Source organism: Oncorhynchus mykiss, chromosome 12 (assembly GCF_057628025.1).
Source record: "Oncorhynchus mykiss isolate SJ-2025 chromosome 12, ASM5762802v1, whole genome shotgun sequence".
NCBI lineage: Eukaryota > Metazoa > Chordata > Actinopteri > Salmoniformes > Salmonidae > Oncorhynchus > Oncorhynchus mykiss.
The window spans coordinates 5,115,001-5,130,662 of NC_143033.1; the positions used below are offsets into that span (position 1 = coordinate 5,115,001).

The 15,662-nt window shown below is 44.2% G+C and overlaps 1 protein-coding gene across 1 annotated transcript in view; it reads right to left on the reverse strand.

Moving 5' to 3' along the window:
- The window catches only part of trabd2a (TraB domain containing 2A), a 129,478-nt gene that overhangs the window by 51,260 nt on the left and 62,556 nt on the right, over window positions 1–15,662 (reverse strand). The window lies entirely within an intron of this gene.

Genomic DNA, 15,662 nt, shown 5'->3' on the forward strand with positions numbered 1-15,662 from the left:
TGTAAGGTCCCTCAGTCGAGCAGTGAATTTCAAACACAGATTCAACCTCAAAAACCAGGGAGGTTTTTCAATTTCTCACAAAGAAGAGGGTACCTATTTGTAAAAAAAAAAAACAGACATTGAATATCCCTTTGAGCAAGATATTAATTACACTTTGGATGGTGCATCGATACACCCAGTCACTACAAAGATACAGGCGTCCTTCCTAACTCAGTTGCTGGAGAGGAAAGAAACCACTCAGTGATTTCACCATGAGGCCAATAGTAACTTTAAAATAGTTACAGAGCTTAATGGCTGTGATAGGAAATAACTGAGGATGGATGAACAACAGTGTAGTTACTCCACAATACAAACCTAATGGACAGAGTGAAAAGAAGGAAGTCTGTACAGAATGAAAACATTCCAAAACATGCATCCTGTTTGCAACAAGGCACTAAAGTAATACTGCAAAAAATGTGGCAAAGCAATTCATGTTTTGTCCTGAATACAACGTGTTAAGTTTGGGGCAAATCCAATACAACACATTACACATTACACATTACTCTCCATATGTTCAAGCATAGTTGTGGCTGCATCATGTTATGGGTATGCTTGTCATTGTTAAAGACTGGGGAGGAATACCTGGTTCAGTCTGTTTTCCACCAGACACTGGGAGGTGAATTCACCTTTCAGCAGGACAATAACCTAAAACACAAGGCCAAATCTACACTGGAGTTGCTTACCAAGAAGACAGTGAATGTTCCTGAGTGGTCGAGTTACAGTTTTTTGACTTAAATTTACTTGAAAAACCTATAGCAAGACCTGAAAATGGTTGTCTAGAAATGACTGATTTGAAATATCTTAAAGAATTTAGAAAATAATAATGGGGAAATGTTGCAAAACCCAGGTGTGGAAAGCTCTTAGAGATTCACAGCTATAATCAAAGGTACTTCTACAAAGTATTAATTCAGGGGTGTGAATACTTTTGTAAATGAGAGAATTCTGTATTTCATTTTCAGAAAAAATTGCTAAAATATTTTAAAACATGTTTTCACTTTGTCATTATGGGGTATTGTTTTGTAGATCGGTGAGAAAATAAATCAATGTAAGCCATTTTGAATTCAGGCTATAACATAATAAAATGTGGAGGAAGTCAAAGGGTATGAATACTTTCTGTTTTAAAAGGATGAGGAGGTCCTAGTATATAAACCTCATAGCTCCAAAACAGCAGACAGAAAGACTAGAAGGAGAGAGAGAGAAACCCTAACAAAACAGCAGACACAAAGACTAGAAGGAGAGAGAGAGAGAAACCCCAACAAAACAGCAGACACAAAGACTAGAAGGAGAGAGAGAGAGAAACCCTAACACAACCAAAATATTTAAAATCAACTTTCAACTTTTGGTCGTAAGAGTTTTCTATATGATACTCATCCTGTGTCTGTCCCCTCCAGGCACCCTTAGTTCTGTCCCCTCCGGGCACCCTTAGTTCTCTCCGGGCACCCTTAGTTCTGTCCCCTCCGGGCACCATTAGTTCTGTCCCCTCCGGGCACCCTTAGTTCTGTCCTCTCCGGGCACCCTTAGTTCTGTCCCCTCCGGGCACCCTTAGTTCTGTCCCCTCCGGGCACCCTTAGCTCTGTCCCCTCCGGGCACCCTTAGTTCTGTCCTCTCCGGGCACCCTTAGTTCTGTCCCCTCCGGGCACCCTTAGTTCTGTCCCCTCCGGGCACCCTTAGATCTGTCCCCTCCGGGCACCCTTAGTTCTGTCCCCTCTGGGCACACTTAGTTCTGTCCCCTCCGGGCACCCTTAGTTCTGTTCCCTCCGGGCACCCTTAGTTCTGTCCCCTCCGGGCACCCTTAGTTCTGTCCCCTCCGGGCACCCTTAGCTCTGTCCCCTCCGGGCACCCTTAGCTCTGTCCCCTCCGGGCACCCTTAGTTCTGTCCCCTCCGGGCACCCTTAGTTCTGTCCCCTCCGGGCACCCTTAGATCTGTCCCCTCCGGGCACCCTTAGTTCTGTCCCCTCTGGGCACACTTAGTTCTGTCCCCTCTGGGCACCCTTAGTTCTGTCCCCTCCGGGCACCCTTAGATCTGTCTCCTCCGGGCACCCTTAGTTCAGTGTGTTTGTAGTTCTAAATGACAAGGACAGCTTCTCAGAACAGTTCCTGTGGATGATGATCAGTTGAAGCCCTAGATATGTTGTGTTCTCTCCTTTCATAGTGCTGAGGTATTTGTCGGTCAAATGGGAGTTGGCCCCGGACTAAAACATAAAGCCTAATTCCAGGCGCACCAACCACAGCTCTGGGCTTCAGGGTCGAATGGGACAGTTCAGGTGAGTTCAACTCTTTTCATAAATCACTGAGGATGTTGTGACAAGTTCCTACTACATAGTTGTATGAAACTCCGAACGTGGAAATTGAAAACCAGACCTCAAGCAGGAGAGGGTGAAAAGCGACATAGACATGTTGAAAGCTATTTATATATATATATATTTGAATATATTTTATTATTAGTAGTATTTATTTTAATCTTTATTTAACTTGACAAGTCAGTTAAGAACAAATTATTATTTACAATGACAGCCTACCCCGGCCAAACCTGGATGACGCTTGGCCAATTGTGCACCACCCTATGGGGGACTCCCAATCACTGCCGGATGTGATACAGCCTGGATTCGAACCAGGGACTGTAGTGACGGCTCTAACACTGAGATGCAGTTCCTTTGATCGCTGTGCCACTCGGGAGCCGTATAAACTATAAACTACAGACTACAGACTGTCAAGTTTGTGGAAAATCGCAATTTAAACTATAATCTGGAAGTATGACACGTGGTTCCTTTGGTTGACGTGGTTCCATTGGTTGACGTGGTTCCATTGGTTGACGTGGTTCCATTGGTTGACGTGGTTCCATTGGTTGACGTGGTTCCTTTGGTTGACGTGGTTCCTTTGGTTGACGTGGTTCCATTGGCAGGCAAACGCAACACAAATCTATGAGCAGACGAGTCTCTCTCGAGTCTCTCTGTCACTGTCTCTCCTGTTCTATGTGGTGGCCATGTTCACAGGGCCATCGAAACCGGACATTCCCAATAATTCTATGGCTACGGCATTACTGGTCTGGTTTCTCTACTCCTGTTTCACACCAAACGGTTGTAAAACACCAGTTTATAAAACCAGTTTATAACACCGGTTTAAGAGACAGAGGGGGAGAGGAAATGCCAGCATGTTTGTTCTATACATTTTTCTTTAGCGTCTGGAAAAATACTGTATGTTGCAGTTAGGTTGTACAGTTAGGTTATATAGTTAGGTTGTTAGGTTGTACAGTTAGGTTGTATAGTTAGGTTGTTAGGTTGTACAGTTAGGTTGTATAGTTAGGTTGTACAGTTAGGTTGTATAGTTAGGTTGTACAGTTAGGTTGTTAGGTTGTACAGTTAGGTTGTTAGGTTGTACAGTTAGGTTGTACAGTTAGGTAGTTAGGTTGTACAGTTAGGTTGTATAGTTAGGTTGTTAGGTTGTACAGTTAGGTTATATAGTTAGGTTGTTAGGTTGTACAGTTAGGTTGTATAGTTAGGTTGTACAGTTAGGTTGTATAGTTAGGTTGTACAGTTAGGTTGTTAGGTTGTACAGTTAGGTTGTTAGGTTGTACAGTTAGGTTGTACAGTTAGGTAGTTAGGTTGTACAGTTAGGTTGTATAGTTAGGTTGTACAGTTAGGTTGTTAGGTTGTACAGTTAGGTTGTTAGGTTGTACAGTTAGGTTGTATAGTTAGGTTGTTAGGTTGTACAGTTAGGTTGTTAGGTTGTACAGTTAGGTTGTACAGTTAGGCAGTTAGGTTGTACAGTTAGGTTGTATAGTTAGGTTGTACAGTTAGGTTGTTAGGTTGTACAGTTAGGTTGTACAGTTAGGTTGTTAGGTTGTACAGTTAGGTTGTACAGTTAGGTTGTTAGGTTGTACAGTTAGGTTGTATAGTTAGGTTGTTAGGTTGTACAGTTAGGTTGTTAGGTTGTACAGTTAGGTTGTACAGTTAGGTAGTTAGGTTGTACAGTTAGGTTGTATAGTTAGGTTGTACAGTTAGGTTGTTAGGTTGTACAGTTAGGTTGTACAGTTAGGTTGTTAGGATGTACAGTTAGGTTGTACAGTTAGGTTGTTAGGTTGTACAGTTAGGTTGTATAGTTAGGTTGTTAGGTTGTACAGTTAGGTTGTACAGTTAGGTTGTTAGGTTGTACAGTTAGGTTGTATAGTTAGGTTGTACAGTTAGGTTGTATAGTTAGGTTGTATAGTTAGGTTGTTAGGTTGTATAGTTAGGTTGTACAGTTAGGTTGTATAGTTAGGTTGTACAGTTAGGTTGTACAGTTAGGTTGTTAGGTTGTACAGTTAGGTTGTACAGTTAGGTTGTTAGGTTGTACAGTTAGGTTGTATAGTTAGGTTGTTAGGTTGTACAGTTAGGTTGTACAGTTAGGTTGTTAGGTTGTACAGTTAGGTTGTATAGTTAGGTTGTACAGTTAGGTTGTATAGTTAGGTTGTATAGTTAGGTTGTTAGGTTGTATAGTTAGGTTGTACAGTTAGGTTGTTAGGTTGTACAGTTAGGTTGTACAGTTATGTTTTTAGGTTGTACAGTTAGGTTGTATAGTTAGGTTAGGTTGTTAGGTTGTACAGTTAGGTTGTACAGTTATGTTTTTAGGTTGTACAGTTAGGTTGTACAGTTAGGTTGTTAGGTTGTACAGTTAGGTTGTATAGTTAGGTTGCACAGTTAGGTTGTACAGTTAGGTTGTATAGTTAGGTTGTACAGTTAGGTTGTATAGTTAGATTGTACAGTTAGGTTGTATAGTTAGGTTGTAAGGTTGTACAGTTAGGTTGTATAGTTAGGTTGTATAGTTTGGTTGTATAGTTAGGTCGTACTGTTAGGTTGTACACTTCGGTTGTATAGTTAGGTTAGGTCGTTAGGTTGTATAGTTAGGTTGTATAGTTAGGCTGTATAGTTAGGTTAGGTAGTTAGGTTGTATAGTTAGGTTGTATAGTTAGGCTGTATAGTTAGGTTAGGTAGATAGGTTGTACAGTTAGGTTGTATAGTTAGGCTATATAGTTAGGTTAGGTAGATAGGTTGTACAGTTAGGTTGCTCTAAAGAGAAAAACGAAATACATATATTTGAGGAGGATGAAGTAGTGATGCCAGTAGAGATACAACCACTGGTTCCCTGTCTCCGCTAATTCCCCTGGTTCCCCTGTCTCCCCTGGTTCCCCTATCTCCCCTGGTCCCCCTGTCTCCCCTGGTTCCCCTATCTCCCCCTGTCTCCCCTGGTCCCCCTGTCTCCCCTGGTCCCCCTGGTTCCCCTGGTCCCCCTGGTTCCCCTGGTCCCCCTGTCTCCCCTGGTTCCCCTATCTCCCCTGGTCCCCCTGTCTCCCCTGGTCCCCCTGTCTCCCCTGGTCCCACTGTCTCCCCTGGTTCTGCTGGTCCCCCTGTCTCCCCTGGTCCACCTGTCTCCCCTGGTCCCCCTGTCTCCCCTGGTCGCCCTGTCTCCCCTGGTCCCCCTGGTTCCCATGTCTCCCCTGGTCCCCCTGTCTCCCCTGGTCCCCTGTCTCCCCTGTCTCCCCTGGTCTCCCTGTCTCCCCTTGTTCCCCTGGTCCCCCTGTCTCCCCTGGTTCCCATGTCTCCCCTGGTCCCCCTATCTCCCCTGGTCCCCCTATCTCCCCTTGTTCCCCTGTCTCCCCTGGTCCCCCTGTCTCCCCTGGTCCCCCTATCTCCCCTGGATCCCCTGTCTCCACTGGTCCCCCTGTCTCCCCTGGTCCCCCTGTCTCCCCTGGTCACCCTATCTCCCCTGGTACCCCTGTCTCCCCTGGTCCCCCTGTCTCCCCTGGTCCCCCTGGTTCCCCTGTCTCCACTGGTTCCCCTATCTCCCCTGGTCCCCCTGTCTCCCCTGGTCCCCCTGTCTCCCCTGGTTCCCCTGTCTCCACTGGTCCCCCTGGTTCCCCTGTCTCCCCTGGTTCCCCTGTCTCCCCTGTCTCCCCTGTCTCCCCTGGTCCCCCTGTCTCCCCTGGTCCCCCTGTCTCCCCTGGTCCCCCTGTCTCCCCTGTCTCCCCTGGGTCCCCCTGTCTCCCCTGGTTCCCCAGTCTCAACTGTCTCCCCTGGTTCTGCTGGTCCCCCTGTCTCCCCTGGTCCCCCTGTCTCCCCTGGTTCCCCTGTCTCCCCTGGTTCTGCTGGTTCCCCTGGTCCTGCTGGTCCCCCTGTCTCCCCTGGTTCTGCTGGTTCCCCTTGTTCTGCTGGTCCCCCTGTCTCCCCAGGTTCTGCTGGTTCCCCTGTCTCCCCTGGTTCTGCTGGTTCCCCTGTCTCCCCTGGTCCTGCTGGTCCCCCTGTCTCCCCTGGTTCTGCTGGTTCCCCTTGTTCTGCTGGTCCCCCTGTCTCCCCAGGTTCTGCTGGTTCCCCTGTCTCCCCTGGTTCTGCTGGTCCCCCTGTCTCCCCTGGCTCCCCTGGTTCCCATGTACAGATTGTTGGTGTTTAACCCTATATGAATTCTATATGGTATAAGTAAGGGATAAATGGATTGCTGTTGAAATAATGGACGGCGTAGCGGGATGAGGCAGAGTATTTTTCCAAGGTCGGTGTTTATCCCGCTTTTACCACAACTGGCAAAGAAAACAATATGAAAAGCACACATTTACTGGTATAAATGTTATTTTTCTTCAATATTTTTTATTTTTATAAGCAAATTCATAGTTTCTCACTCGTTTGATTGATTAGTTTGATATTTATAGACGAGACCCAGTCGTTTGATTGATTAGTTTGATATTTATAGACGAGACCCAGTCGTTTGATTGATTAGTTTGATATTTATAGACGAGACCCAGTCGTTTGATTGCTTAGTTTGATATTTATAGACGAGACCCAGTCATTTGATTGATTAGTTTGATATTTATGGACGAGACCCAGTCATTTGATTGATTGGTTTGATATTTATGGACGAGACCCAGTCGTTTGATTGATTAGTTTGATATTTATGGACGAGACCCAGTCGTTTGATTGATTAGTTTGAAATGTATGGACGAGACCCAGTCATTTGATTGATTAGTTTGAAATGTATGGACGAGACCCAGTCGTTTGATTGATTAGTTTGATATTTATGGACGAGACCCAGTCGTTCATGCTTTATGTTCCATTGCTATGTTCGTTGGCAACGTTTTTATCCTGTGTTTTCTAGCTAGCCAACTAGCTACGGCTAACACAGTCATGACTGCTGCAGCCAGAATATCAGCCAAGTAGCTGTTTTCCATTGACATTCATTTGGATACGTCCATAACTATGACCTGATGATGCCTGATTTTGCCTGGCATAGCTAGAAACGTTTGCCTTTTTGTCAGCACACTGGACACTGTTCATTACGGAGGAGATTGGACCGCATATCAAAACACTATGCTAGAAGCTAGCTAAATAGTTTGTTGTTAGGAAACCTGCCGCTACGACAACTAAATTCAAACATATCAGGTGCTGAAAACAGCTGGTCAAACTGGAAACACGAGGGAGGATTTGACAGCATAGCGACACTAAACTAGAAACATGAGGGAGGATTTGACAGCATAGCGACACTAAACTAGAAACATGAGGGAGGATTTGACAGCATAGCGACACTAAACTAGAAACGTGAGGGAGGATTTGACAGCATAGCAACACTAAACTAGAAACGTGAGGGAGGATTTGACAGCATAGCGACACTAAACTAGAAACATGAGGGAGGATTGACAGCATAGTGACACTAAACTAGAAACATGAGGGAGGATTTGACAGCATAGCAACACTAAACTAGAAACATGAGGGAGGATTTGACAGCATAGCGACACTAAACTAGAAACATGAGGGAGGATTTGACAGCATAGCTACACTAAACTAGAAACGTGAGGGAGGATTTGACAGCATAGCAACACTAAACTAGAAACGTGAGGGAGGATTTGACAGCATAGCAACACTAAACTAGAAACGTGAGGGAGGATTTGACAGCATAGCGACACTAAACTAGAAACATGAGGGAGGATTGACAGCATAGCAACACTAAACTAGAAACATGAGGGAGGATTTGACAGCATAGCGACACTAAACTAGAAACATGAGGGAGGATTTGACAGCATAGCGACACTAAACTAGAAACGTGAGGGAGGATTTGACAGTATAGCAACACTAAACTAGAAACGTGAGAGAGGATTTGACAGCATAGCCCCACTAAACTAGAAACATGAGGGAGGATTTGACAGCATAGCGACACTAAACTAGAAACATGAGGGAGGATTTGACAGCATAGCGACACTAAACTAGAAACGTGAGGGAGGATTTGACAGCATAGCAACACTAAACTAGAAACGTGAGAGAGGATTTGACAGCATAGCCCCACTAAACTAGAAACATGAGGGAGGATTTGACAGCATAGTGACACTAAACTAGAAACATGAGGGAGGATTTGACAGCATAGCGACACTAAACTAGAAACATGAGGGAGGATTTGACAGCATAGCGACACTAAACTAGAAACACGAGGGAGGATTTGACAGCATAGCGACACTAAACTAGAAACGTGAGGGAGGATTTGACAGCATAGCAACACTAAACTAGAAACGTGAGGGAGGATTTGACAGCATAGCGACACTAAACTAGAAACATGAGGGAGGATTGACAGCATAGTGACACTAAACTAGAAACATGAGGGAGGATTTGACAGCATAGCAACACTAAACTAGAAACATGAGGGAGGATTTGACAGCATAGCGACACTAAACTAGAAACATGAGGGAGGATTTGACAGCATAGCGACACTAAACTAGAAACGTGAGGGAGGATTTGACAGCATAGCAACACTAAACTAGAAACGTGAGGGAGGATTTGACAGCATAGCAACACTAAACTAGAAATGTGAGGGAGGAATTGACAGCATAGCGACACTAAACTAGAAACATGAGGGAGGATTGACAGCATAGTGACACTAAACTAGAAACATGAGGGAGGATTTGACAGCATAGCAACACTAAACTAGAAACATGAGGGAGGATTTGACAGCATAGCGACACTAAACTAGAAACATGAGGGAGGATTGACAGCATAGCGACACTAAACTAGAAACGTGAGGGAGGATTTGACAGCATAGCAACACTAAACTAGAAACGTGAGGGAGGATTTGACAGCATAGCCCCACTAAACTAGAAACATGAGGGAGGATTTGACAGCATAGTGACACTAAACTAGAAACATGAGGGAGGATTTGACAGCATAGCGACACTAAACTAGAAACATGAGGGAGGATTTGACAGCATAGCGACACTAAACTAGAAACATGAGGGAGGATTTGACAGCATAGCGACACTAAACTAGAAACATGAGGGAGGATTTGACAGCATAGCGACACTAAACTAGAAACATGAGGGAGGATTTGACAGCATAGCTACACTAAACTAGAAACGTGAGGGAGGATTTGACAGCATAGCAACACTAAACTAGAAACGTGAGGGAGGATTTGACAGCATAGCAACACTAAACTAGAAACGTGAGGGAGGATTTGACAGCATAGCGACACTAAACTAGAAACATGAGGGAGGATTGACAGCATAGTGACACTAAACTAGAAACATGAGGGAGGATTTGACAGCATAGCAACACTAAACTAGAAACATGAGGGAGGATTTGACAGCATAGCGACACTAAACTAGAAACGTGAGGGAGGATTTGACAGCATAGCAACACTAAACTAGAAACGTGAGAGAGGATTTGACAGCATAGCCCCACTAAACTAGAAACATGAGGGAGGATTTGACAGCATAGCGACACTAAACTAGAAACATGAGGGAGGATTTGACAGCATAGCGACACTAAACTAGAAACGTGAGGGAGGATTTGACAGCATAGCGACACTAAACTAGAAACATGAGGGAGGATTTGACAGCATAGCGACACTAAACTAGAAACATGAGGGAGGATTTGACAGCATAGCGACACTAAACTAGAAACATGAGGGAGGATTTGACAGCATAGCGACACTAAACTAGAAACATGAGGGAGGATTTGACAGCATAGCGACACTAAACTAGAAACATGAGGGAGGATTTGACAGCATAGCCCCACTAAACTAGAAACACGAGGGAGGATTTGACAGCATAGAGACACTAAACTAGAAACATGAGGGAGGATTTGACAGCATAGCGACACTAAACTAGAAACATGAGGGAGGATTTGACAGCATAGCGACACTAAACTAGAAACATGAGGGAGGATTTGACAGCATAGCCCCACTAAACTAGAAACACGAGGGAGGATTTGACAGCATAGAGACACTAAACTAGAAACATGAGGGAGGATTTGACAGCATAGTGACACTAAACTAGAAACATGAGGGAGGATTTGACAGCATAGTGACACTAAACTAGAAACATGAGGGAGGATTTGACAGCATAGTGACACTAAACTAGAAACACGAGGGAGGATTTGACAGCATAGCGACACTAAACTAGAAACATGAGGTAGGATTTGACAGCATAGCGACACTAAACTAGAAACATGAGGGAGGATTTGACATCATAGCAACACTAAACTAGAAACACGAGGGAGGATTTGACAGCATAGCGCCACTTGTGTCATGACTAATAGGAACTAGAAAAATGTACATCACAAAATTAGGTCATCAGATGCTATCTGCAAAAAACAAATCAATTCTAGCTAGTTAGCCAGCAATGTTTTTCCTTGTTGGAGTTTTACATTTACAATAGATTCAATTTCGTTTTTTTGTGTGGTTGTTGGTTTAGCTTTCTGTAACTTCGTAGTAGGTACGGTCTACATGTGTACGTACTTACTGCGTCATGATTGCAAATGGTCCTATACCTTTTTCAACTGTCCCATTATCTGGTTTTAACGTCCATTCTAGAATGCCCTTCTAGCCAATCAGAAACGAGTATTTAACAATGCTGTGCTATAAATTATATGTATTGAACACAGTGCAATACGAAACAAGATAATAATTCACGTGAATTCTACATAAAGTATAACCAATTTGATACTTGAGTTTCTTGTCAAAAATATAAAAAGCTCCAATTCATTCCACGAGTGTTAACTTTTGGAAAAAAAACATAATTGGCAAACATAAATATATTGAATTGGAATCTAATTTAACAATGACATTTAATTTCAATTAAACAAAGACAAAAAAAAAAAAGTATTATCTAATTTGCTAATGAATTAAACAACAACTAGAGAACATGAGGTCTGTCTCTTCACCATACCTCTGGCTGTTGACTGCCCCTGCCAAACACTGCTCATCTAAATGAATTCAATCAACTTTAATTGATTCATTAAATTCATATGGAATTACATTAAAGTCAAAGCAGTTTAGGAGAGAAGGTAAATCAGGCCTACAAAGCTGTAGCTTTGTAGGTTTAATCATATTCAGTATGTAGCTAAGAGATCATTGCAAGTACAGAGTTCCTTATATTATTAAAATCATAACCTTGAGGCCCTATAAGTGCTTCTCTCAAAGATATTAAGTTGTTTCACTGGACCCAGTTCAAACTGACACACACAGCTTAATATACTGTACCTGCATTTCAACATTTCTTTAGATAGCTGAACGGTATTTGGATTTATTGCCAACTAGTTAAATGTATTCTACAACAAGCTACAATCCAGTAACCCCTATAGTCCCCGGGCTTTTAGCCAGGGGTTCGAGCCAGGGCATCAAGCCAGGGGTACCATGGGTTATAGTCAGGGGTTAAAGCCAGGGAAACAAGGGTTTAGAGCTCAGGGACTATAGGAGACGATCGTGGACTACAGGAAAAGGAGGGCCAAACAAGCCGCCATTAACATCGATGAGGCTGTAGTGGAGTGGGTCGAGTTTCAAGTTCCTTGGTGTCCACATCACCAACAAACTATCATGGTCCAAACACACCAAGACAACAGTTTTGAAGAGGGCACAACATCACCTTTTCCCCCTCAGGAGACTGAAAAGATTTGGAATGGGTCCTCAGATCCTAAAAAAGTTATACAGCTGCACCATCGAGAGCATACTGACCGGTTGCATCACCACCTGGTATGGCAACTGCTTGGCATCTGACTGTAAGGCGCTACAGAGGGTAGTGCGTACAGCACAGTACATCGCTGGGGCCGAGTTCCCTGCCTTCCAGGACCTATATACTAGGCGGTGTCAGAGGAAGCCCCAAATATAGTCAAAGACTCCCGACTGTTCTCTCTGCTACCGCATGGCAAGCGGTACCAGAGCACCAAGTCTAGGTCCAAAACGCTCCTTACTTAACAGCTTCTACCCCCAAGCCAGCAGACTGCTGAAAAATTAATAAAATGGCCACCTGGACTATTTACATTGACACCCTCCCCCCCTGTTTTTACACTGCTGCTACTCACTGTTTATTATCTATGCATAGTCACTTTACAAAATTACCGACAAACCTGTACCCCTGCACATTGACTCGGTACCGGTACCCCCTGTATATAGCCTCCACATTGACTCTGTACCGGTACCCCCTGTATATAGCCTCCACATTGACTCTGTACCGGTACCCCCTGTATATAGCCTCCACATTGACTCTGTACTGGTACCCCCTGTATATAGCCTCCACATTGACTCTGTACTGGTACCCCCTGTATATAGCCTCCACATTGACTCTGTACCGGTACCCCCTGTATATAGCCTCCACATTGACTCTGTACCGGTACCCCCTGTATTGACCCTGTTATTGTTATGTCATTTTATTGTGCTACTTTTTGATACATTTTTTAAAAACTTTAGTTTATTTAGTGAATATTTTCTTAACTCTATTTCTTGAACTGCATTGTTGTTTAAGGGCTTGTAAGTAAGCATTTCACTGTAAGGTCAACACCTGTTACATTTGGCGCGTGTGACAAATACGATTTGATTTGATTAGGTGGCCATGATGGTATGAGGGCCAGATTGGGAATTTATCCAAGACAACGTGGTTAACACCCCTACTCTTACAATAAGTGCCACGGAATGTTTAGTGACCACAGAGAGTCGGGAAACGTAACTAAATGGGCTGCGTCCAACTGTCATTCTACAGACGTAACTAAATGGGCTGCGTCCAACTGTCATTCTACAGACGTAACTAAATGGGCTGCGTCCAACTGTCATTCTACAGACGTAACTAAATGGGCTGCATCCAACTGTCATTCTACAGACGTAACTAAATGGGCTGCATCCAACTGTCATTCTACAGACGTAACTAAATGGGCTGCGTCCAACTGTCATTCTACAGACGTAACTAAATGGGCTGCGTCCAACTGTCATTCTACAGACGTAACTAAATGGGCTCCATCCAACTGTCATTCTACAGACGTAACTAAATGGGCTGCGTCCAACTGTCATTCTACAGACGTAACTAAATGGGCTCCATCCAACTGTCATTCTACAGACGTAACTAAATGGGCTGCATCCAACTGTCATTCTACAGACGTAACTAAATGGGCTGCGTCCAACTGGCATTCTACAGACGTAACTAAATGGGCTCCATCCAACTGTCATTCTACAGACGTAACTAAATGGGCTGCGTCCAACTGTCATTCTACAGACGTAACTAAATGGGCTCCATCCAACTGTCATTCTACAGACGTAACTAAATGGGCTGCATCCAACTGTCATTCTACAGACGTAACTAAATGGGCTGCGTCCAACTGTCATTCTACAGACGTAACTAAATGGGCTCCATCCAACTGTCATTCTACAGACGTAACTAAATGGGCTGCATCCAACTGTCATTCTACAGACGTAACTAAATGGGCTGCGTCCAACTGTCATTCTACAGACGTAACTAAATGGGCTGCATCCAACTGTCATTCTACAGACGTAACTAAATGGGCTGCGTCCAACTGTCATTCTACAGACGTAACTAAATGGGCTCCATCCAACTGTCATTCTACAGACGTAACTAAATGGGCTGCGTCCAACTGTCATTCTACAGACGTAACTAAATGGGCTGCGTCCAACTGTCATTCTACAGACGTAACTAAATGGGCTGCGTCCAACTGTCATTCTACAGACGTAACTAAATGGGCTGCATCCAACTGTCATTCTACAGACGTAACTAAATGGGCTCCATCCAACTGTCATTCTACAGACGTAACTAAATGGGGCTGCATCCAACTGTCATTCTACAGACATAACTAAATGGGCTCCATCCAACTGTCATTCTACAGACATAACTAAATGGGCTGCATCCAACTGTCATTCTACAGACGTAACTAAATGGGCTCCATCCAACTGTCATTCTACAGACGTAACTAAATGGGCTCCATCCAACTGTCATTCTACAGACGTAACTAAATGGGCTGCGTCCAACTGGCATTCTACAGACGTAACTAAATGGGCTGCTTCCAACTGTCATTCTACAGACATAACTAAATGGGCTGCTTCCAACTGTCATTCTACAGACGTAACTAAATGGGCTGCTTCCAACTGTCATTCTACAGACGTAACTAAATGGGCTGCGTCCAACTGTCATTCTACAGACGTAACTAAATGGGCTCCAAGATTCAAAGCTCTGAAACCCAAACAACATTAGGGCACATTTCTCACACCACTGGCTGAGATAAACACACGCCAGTTTCCACATTATTCACTCAGGCAGAGAGCCGCAGCCAAGCACTCCTTTTTCTGTCCCAAATGGCACCCTATTCCCTTCATAGAGCACTACACTGCACCAGGGCCCATAGGGCAATAGGTAGGGAATAGGGTGCCATTTTGGGAGTTGGATGTTGTCTCTGGCTGCATGTAAACATAATAGGTGCGGCTCTTGTTTTCCAAATGTTCCTGATGACATTTACATAAGTTAAAGTAGACATGTATTTGTTAGGTTGAACTGAACTACAACAAGAGATCGTGTCAGAATTCTTTTTTTTTTAAAGGGCAAAGCTCAACTCTCAGTAGCAACCGGAGAAGGCACAGTTCAATGGTAACTAATAAAACAAAACAAAAAAGCTTTTAAAATTCTCAGTGTACTTTAAACAATGTGTTAAAATACCCTCTGTCAGCCAGGGCTGTAGATGGTCTCAAAATAGGACTGACTTTAGTGCTGGTGTGGTTGATTTCTCTCTGTTACAAGACAAGTTGGACAAGCGATGAGGGTCTCATAAGGCCTGTTCCTACAGCTGATGTTCCTGAGCAGTGAAGAGCCTTGAGGGGCCTCTGCTTCGTAATGAAGGGGTCCATTGTGGCCCTGTGGACCCTCCCAAGACCCCGTTCCTAACCTTGACTCTCACTTTACTTCTCACCCTCTCCTCTGGGGAGTCATTAGGAACAGATCCCTCCCCTCCTCTCTCTCTCCCTCCCCCTCTCTCCATCTCTTTCCCTCACTCTCTCCATCTCCCCCCTCTCACAATCTCTATACCCCCCTCTCCATCTCTCTGTCCCTCCCCCTGTCTCTTTCTTTATTTTTCCCCATCTCCCCTCCCTCCTCCTATCTCTCTTTCTCACTCTACTCCACACACTCCCTGTGAAACAGTGAGCATGCAGTCTGAGGGGTAACTCTGTCTCTTCATCTCTCTCGGAGTCAAAGGGGGGTGCCTCTTAGCAGCCTCCTGGGCTGAACGGAACAAGCAGATCAGTTTCACTCACCTTAGTGGACAAGACCCTTGTAAATAACCCTCTGGGACAAGGGGGGGTAACTAAACGTAGTCCTTGTTAGACGTGCAAAGCCAGCGGTCCGACAGGCA